Raw genomic sequence first — 7837 nt, 5'->3', positions numbered from 1 at the left:
ACGACGTCACACATCTTTGAGATGCTTTCTTAGACAGTACAACAGTTGAATAAACAAATCCCAATGACGTAGGGCCGGGTATGAAGGTTAGACCAAGGTCAAAACCAACCATTTTTTTTAGTCAAAGGCTTGCTGTACGGGGTAGCTTCTGGTGCTCATTCCGAATTTACTGATAACAAAAACCGCATTGTGCATCTTTCATGGACTTCTTAAAAGTCAGAATAGGTCACTGGCCTTAAATGGCCCAGGTGAGCATTTTTCAGGAGTATACTGCATAGCGTAATCTTTTTCCCTTATTCAAATGCAAAACTCAAAGCAGTCTTGTATGATTTTTGTCACCATGACCTTTGAAAGGTCGAGCAATGTCGCTGACCTTAAGTGAGCATGTTACCTTTTGCTAAGAGCAGGTTTCTAGGTTCTGGGCAGCACTTTGGACACCAACCTGGAGTTTGACCTTATTTGATCCCATTTGACTCAAAGCCCATAACCTAAGAACCTCCAACTTCGACCCAAGTGATTTCACGTACAGACGAACACACCCTCTGTGAATTTGGTGTTTCTAACTTTCTTAGTTCCTGAGTCCCAAGGGGTTCAAATTGACCCTGCACCCGAGCGAAGGGTATCCAACCGGCCACCTGGACGCATGTTAATGGGCCATGATTAGCTTGTTGGAATTGTTGTATCTTGGTTTACGAGGAAAATAAATCCCATGTTATTTCAAATGAGCGGATATGAAGCGTTTTTAACATTTTTAGGGAGTGTATCACACAAAATGTTCTACCAGATTTGAAATATGCCATGGAATGCGAAGCACCCAGTTTGCCAGATTTATGTATGGGCTGGACTAGCGAATTCATGGCATTTAAGCCGCAAATGAACCGGCCTGTTTGATGTTAAAAACTTGCAGGCTGGTGGATGAGTAAAAATTAGAAGTTTAATCGTGAGCAAGAATTTTCGGCGCTGCTCATCATCAGGTGGGCAGAGGTGGGTGAGAGGGAAGGAGGAATGAAGGGAGAGGGAAAAGAAAAGAAGGAATAAGGAAACTAGTGCATTCCGGAAAATACGGCATGTCTGATGTTTGAAAGAGATGACTCTTCAAGTAGTTCTTCCTTACTCACTGTTTTCACTGGCTTGACTTAGTTCCGGGAAGCACGGTTGGCAGTAGCAATTCATGGCTTGAAATTATCGAAAATCATAACTTCCTTACGCGTCCGCATGAACCATTCTAAACACGCCCCCGGTTGGGGCCAAAATCACCACCGAATGTTTTTCCAAAATGACTTCCGAAGTCACCGCACCAAACTTTCATAGCTGTAGGCAGCGAAATAGTAAGTTTTTAAGTAAATAAATCAGATTTACCTCGTAAGGTCACTGACCATTGACAGGTCAAAGCTATACAGGGGATGTCAGCGAAGGCTGTTTCTAAGGAACCGTTCAATCTGATGCGGCAGGGGGCTGCTTGAACAAATCCAGTGCCTCTCCGAAATAGTTTCTTAGGCAATAAAGGAATTGCGACAGATTCCATCGTCCCATAGTCAGGCATGAAGTTTGGACCGAGGCCAAAACTAATTTGCTCTTTTGCTCGAGAGCTTGCTCTAAGTGATTGTTTCTGGTGCTCATTTCGAATTTCTTAATGGCAGGGACCGCAACAAACATGTTCAATGGACTTTTTAAAGGTCAGGGTAGGTTACTGGGCTAAACTGGCTCACGTCATCATTTGGTTTTAGGAACATACCGCATAGCGTAGCCCCTGAAGCTTATTGAGTTTTCAAATATCAGATAAGATAAGATTTCGTAGATTTTTTGTGACTTTCACCTGGAGGTAAAAGGTCAATGACGAATGAAAACTGGTACCATTTTCATTAGCACAGCTATCAAATCTAAAGTTTGACCTTGCTTGACCTTGTTTGACCTTGCTTGACACTAAGGTCGTGGTGTAAAAACCTAAGATTTTGACATAAATGAGGTCGTATGCAGGCCCCGCGAATTTGGTGTACATATCGCTCTAAATATTTGAAACATAGGGGTTAAGTAGACCTCCCTTCCTAAGCGAAAGGCATTCAACCGACCATCCGGGCGCGTGTAAACTATTTCAAGCCTTTCCAGGAGTATGGTTTGTTAACGCTCGGTTCTTACGTCAAGCCCTCACGCATGTAAAAATAGGACCTATGTCTATTCATCATAGCGTAAGACTGGTACTTCGAACCGAGAAAGCACGCATATTGTGCTCGGCTGCGATTCTCAGCTTCGCGCGTCTTTCAATATGCGCATAAGGCTTGAAACAGAATTATATGAACAGGAATGTCGTCAACGCGGAACGCTTTTTAAGAACTCGCTTTGAAGTTGATGCTTGGTATGTTGAATCAAAACAGCGTTCTGAAACCACGGTCCATCGTTAATACAGCCAGTTGTGATTTGTTCAAACAGCGAAATACTGAAACTTATGTTTAAATGTTTAAGGGCATGGTGACCACTGGGTTTATTTGGCGTTCATAACGAAGCCTTCGCCTAACTAGTGATGTGCATCGATGCCCTAAAATCGTGGGCGCTATATGACCGCGCAGTTGAAGCGTCTAAAACTCCAATTTATATTACTACCTTAAAGTCAGTATTTCCGCCAACGAAAGCAGCTGTCTTGATTTGAGATAATGGCAAGTGTTACCGGAAATAGCGCAGTGCGTCAAAAAACGGAGCACAGTACTCATATTGTTGCATTTGTCCCTTTGCAAAGCGCGGACACTAGTGGAAGGCATGGTAAACTGTGAGGTAGGCACTGCATCGCAGTCTAGAGACGTTCTGCTCTAGCCCGACGATAGCCGTGTATCCCAAACGCATGGTCAATACGCAATCTGCAGAGGATCATCCGATCTTCCTTCACCACATTACGATAGCCAGATGGCTACAGACCCAGCTGGGGCTTTATGGTCTAGAGCTTTGTCTAGCCGTCTCATCCTAGGGCGCTGCCATTTGCTGCGCAGGAAGGTCTTGATTGCTGGGTAGAAATCCCTGGCAGCGTCATTGGTAAGCAGCGTCTACGTGGCGCCTGCACCCCCTGCTTCGCAGCCGTGTCAGCCAGATCGGTCCCGCAATTGTTACGTGGCTGGTACTCCTGCAAAAGTGACCCACTTCCCAGCACGATCTCGATGGTGTCAGACGTATTAAAATGCCCTATGCAAGCGAACGTGGTGGGATAAATGTCCGTAGAGCAAAAGGACATTTCAGGGAGTCTGTTGTAGGCGTAGAGCAGCTCGACCAACTTGAATGAAACGAAACGTTTTGGTAGCAGCAATCAGCTCAGATGTAAAAACTGAAGAATGTGCTGGCAGTGAGTGAGATGCTTTGCGCACACGCTATGACATAGGCCAGCTCGTTGCCATGACTGTAAAAATAAAAACATCTCAGGCTTTTCCCACATTACGAGACTAATAGCCTCATTGGCCCTGGTGTATGGCAACTGGCATTTCAGCCCCGAGGCTCAGAACTTCTGCTGAACAATCTAGCTTAATTATTGGGTTTTAAGGGCGCGTTATCTGCCGTAGGTATTTGCGCCGTGTGGAGCAAACCATGGTGCGCAAGCGTGGAAACCGCACTGCATGCTGTATATTTGCAGTTCGACGTCGAGCTTTATCTTTTATTGGAACCAGGCAGATCCCTGCAGGGATTTCCCCGCACTGAGCAATGTTACGGTCCGGCCTTCTAGCGCTATGGTTTGATCCTGCTAAAGCCAGTCACCATCAGACCTGTCAGGCCAAATATAAGCGAGCTTCGGGTGCCGGCAAACCACTGCAAACCTCGGGCCGAGGAACTGCGGTAGCGCGCCGGCTCCAGGGGCTAGCTGCACCATAACTTCAGGGACGGTGCGCACTGACTTGACTGCCAATTGTTGCTTTTAGAGAGAGAGAGGGAGAGAGAGAGAGAGAGAGAGAGAGAGAGAGAGAGAGAGAGAGAGAAGAGAGAGAGAGAGAGAGAGAGAGAGAGAGAAGAGAGAGAGAGAGAGAGAGAGAGAGAGAGAGAGAGAGAGAGAGAGAGAGAGAGAGAGAGAGAGAGAGAGAGAGAGAGAGAGAGAGAGAGAGAGAGAGAGAGAGAGAGAGACGGTTTATTGAGAAAAGCGTGGCTTCGAGTATCAACTCATATAGCACATGCGCACAATATTCAATATACATATGAAGTAGGACACTACTTAGTTGATAATACATCTGTGTTTATAAGAGTGGTTATACGGGAATACTTGATTTGCGTAGTCGCGTACCACAGCAAAACGTTTGGAGTGTGCTTGCGCTCCTGGTATTTCTGCCGGAAATCGCCACTCGCTGCTTTGGAAGCAGATCTTTATGCATGGGAGACGCTTGCATTTGTTTTCCTAGCCTTAGGCATAGCTTTTCTCTTCTGTCAGCAAGGGTTTCCATTCCCAAGCGTTGCAAGATGTGCGAGTACTTTTCCGAATGGCCGAATGACTTTTGTAGAATATGGTGAAATTTAGTAAATGAATACGGATAGCCGGAACAGATCGAGATATGATGCAACGGCAATGCTGTAGCGCTTGCACTTTTTCAGTTTGAATTCGCCTTAGTGTTCTGGTCTAATGCACTGCTACATTTCGCAGTACAGCAGTGAGCAATCAAGAATCCAAACTGCGCAGAGCTGTGATATGGCGGATAGTTACTAAGAACTTGCCTTTTTAGATTATGGCGATCTTTACTGTCGGCGGTGGCGTCAAGTTGAGCACGGAACTCGCACGTTCAGTGTAACGGCAAATTCGGACGAAACTGCTGCTCTTCGTATTGTATGCGGTACGATGATCAACCGATGAGTCATAAAAAATGTAACATGGTTTTTGTTGCATCAGGCCCGATAAGCAAAGCACAAAGGATTATGGATTTTCCAAGGGGGACAATCAGGATAGCCAGGTGGGGATTCGGGTAGGACGGTGGAGGACGGCAATGCGGATGGCTTCTGGTCCAGGGACCGGTAGTCACAAGACTCAACTAAAATGGGTTGCTTCAGGGTACAAATGAATGGCAACGCAGGCGAACAAAACGGCAAAGCACAGCAAAACGCTGGCGATCATTGGCGTGCATTCGCATTCTTTTGTGAGGCCTCTGCTTTCCCCTCTCTCCAAAAAGTGGGCGCTGACATATAAAAAAGAGTAGGAAAACTTCACTATTACACAAAGACTTCTTTGGACATTGCTTGTTTTCCATGAGTACACATACGATTCAAGGAGTTTCGATCGGGGGATCCTCTCCAGGAGGGGCGCCAATTTGAATCAAGGAGGCACCAACCCCACATAAATCTCTCGAATTTGTGTCAGTTTCTGGTTGTCATATTCTATGAAATCATTGAAAGTACTGCAAAATATACACACTTAGCCAACTGATCGGTACTTAGCAGACAACCATATTACACAAACGCAAGTCTTGCCCCCCCCCCCCCCCCGTGAGCAATGTGCATTGTGGGCTCACATGGTCGGTTCTGAAGGACAGTCATAACATTACAGCATCCAGCATTCTGACTGGTTTTAGTTTGGCGGCTAGAGTCGATATTTAGATTCCAGCGATAGGGTTGGAAAGACTCATTGATATTTTAAGATACTCATTTTTCACAAAAGATCCCCAGCGCGGACAAATAACCCAATATTCTGTGGTGTGGTTTTTGATAAGTTGAGAGCATTAATTTCAAGAAATGGACACTGGCATTGGGGGCGAAACTTTGGCTTCAGCCTCACAAAGCTATAGTGATTTCTCTGACGGCTTGGGTTTTGGGTTCGGCTCTGAGCCGTTCTTTATGTCTATCTTCGAATTCGGCTTGGACCTCTTGTCATTGAAACGGATGACTTCGGCTTCGGCTTTCTGTCAGTTTTAAGAGCTGTCTTCTGCTTCGAGTTGTGTCAAATAAAAAAATAGCAAGTCATTCTCAGAACCAATTTACACCCGAATTAACCCTTTCAGATAAATAGCTGTCGAAAACGTTATGGGAGATGTGGAAAGAACTAAGCCAAAGTGTCCCCAATGTTTATTAGGTAATATCTCACATGTGATTAAACTGGACAGGCAAGAACCAAGTGCCTGGGAAGCAATGCAATTGTCTGTCGCCTACAAAATGTTACGGGAATAAAGAGCGGCATTGCTAAGGACTTTTAACCCGTTAGAATAACTAAGATGGGGAAATCTGGGGCAGCCGAAATAGGCATGGGTAGCAAGTTGGTAGAAAGCAGCTACTTTAAAGGAGGAATTGGATAAAAATAGATGATATGAGTGATGGCAATCGCTGGTACTGGGCGTCCGATCCCTTGACTCCACGTGGAGCAAACAAGGTCCAGACCGCGTTGGATGGCCGGCTCCCCATATCACCCATTGGTATATTATCATTTGAAAGAGTGGTACCCGATCCAAACTGGGTTTAAGAATCAAGGCTTAAACAGAGATAGATCTGGGGCTAGAGGTTTTGCGAGATCACTGCATCTGACTGTATTCCGAAAACATTTCGAAGGACTTTCTCGCCTTTTCCTTTTTTGCATGAGGTTCTTTTTTCGCTCGGTTCTCATTACCTCTCTTGTCTTTCTGCCTCTTCTTCTGCGGTTTCTGCTCCTCTTGACATGCCTTGGCGCTGCTGATGTCTCTTTTCCCTGTCTTCTGTCTATTCTATCATTATATCCTCTTGCGCCTTTTTCTTCCTTGGTCTACCTACCTCTAGTGTTAAATTAATGTGGCGAACCTCGCCGCTGGTCCTCCTGCACTTGTTTCCGGTGTCAACACCTGCCTCAGGGTAACCTACAATCTGCTCTGAAGACCTTTTGCCGGCGTCAAAAGACGAAGACCTGACGTGGCCAGTCGAGGGGCTGAACCACGTCAGAAGTTCCAGACTTCGCTGCTCGATCATCTGCATTATCTCGTCTGGGCCGTGCCAGGAATACCAGAACTCGCTGCTCGATCAGCAGCCTCCCGCCGGTGCCGTCCTCGCAGGAAGTCACCGGCCCCTCCGTGACGTCACCCTCTTCACCGCCGCCAGCGGGTCCGGCGGCTTTCTCATCGCCAGCCGCGGCAGGGACCTCCGGTGTGGCCACTTCGGCGGCCAGATAGCCGTCGTCGTCGAGGATGGTGTAGTCAAAAGACCGTATGAGAGTAGCCTTGAGTCTCGTCCTAATTTTGGCGGGTGCGACTGCATTCGCCCATGCCGTTACTGCCAACTCCACACGTCGCGAATAGCGACGGCCCCTGTGGGTGCTCCAATTTGAGTAACGCACACTCCGAGTTGTGCAAGGCCTTCAGTGGCCCGCACGCTCTGCGAGCCAGAGGCTGTGCGTGCTGCCGGATGGGTGGTGTCTTAAGGACTTGACCAGATCGCTGACCACTGGCTGGCGGCACGGTACATCGCGTCGTGATCGTCATTGCAGAAGTCTGCTTAATTGGATTGGACTTGAGGAATTAGATGCTTCTCGCTGTTGCATGAGTATCAGAGTAAATTATCATTTCGTCACAGCTAGATATCATTGCACAAGTTAAATGAGGTAATTTGACGCATAGATACACTTAAGTCTGAAAGCGCAAAGAAGCTAAGCTGCATTACGGCGACTCTTTTCCGCACTACTATCAGCGCGGTGCTATGCATAGTAAGTTCTATCGTATTCGCCCCGCTGTACAAACATGCATAATTTCTGGTTAAGTGTCCATGGTAGGCCACAGGGCAGTCATCGTGTCCCAGAGCTGGTGTTGTGCTATGGGGCTGAGTGGAAAATTAGACGGGAAAAATCAGAGGAGTGAAAATCAAATCACAAAAGCGCCTCTGGAAATAAAATGATATTTTACGCTAGCAACTTCAGCTGAAGTACATACATACA

Source organism: Pollicipes pollicipes, unplaced genomic scaffold (genome assembly GCF_011947565.3).
Source record: "Pollicipes pollicipes isolate AB1234 unplaced genomic scaffold, Ppol_2.1 Scaffold_3447;HRSCAF=4054_pilon_pilon_pilon, whole genome shotgun sequence".
Taxonomy (NCBI): Eukaryota; Metazoa; Arthropoda; class Thecostraca; order Pollicipedomorpha; family Pollicipedidae; genus Pollicipes; species Pollicipes pollicipes.
The sequence above is the reverse complement of the archived record's forward strand: the minus strand, read 5'-3'. Positions refer to the sequence as shown.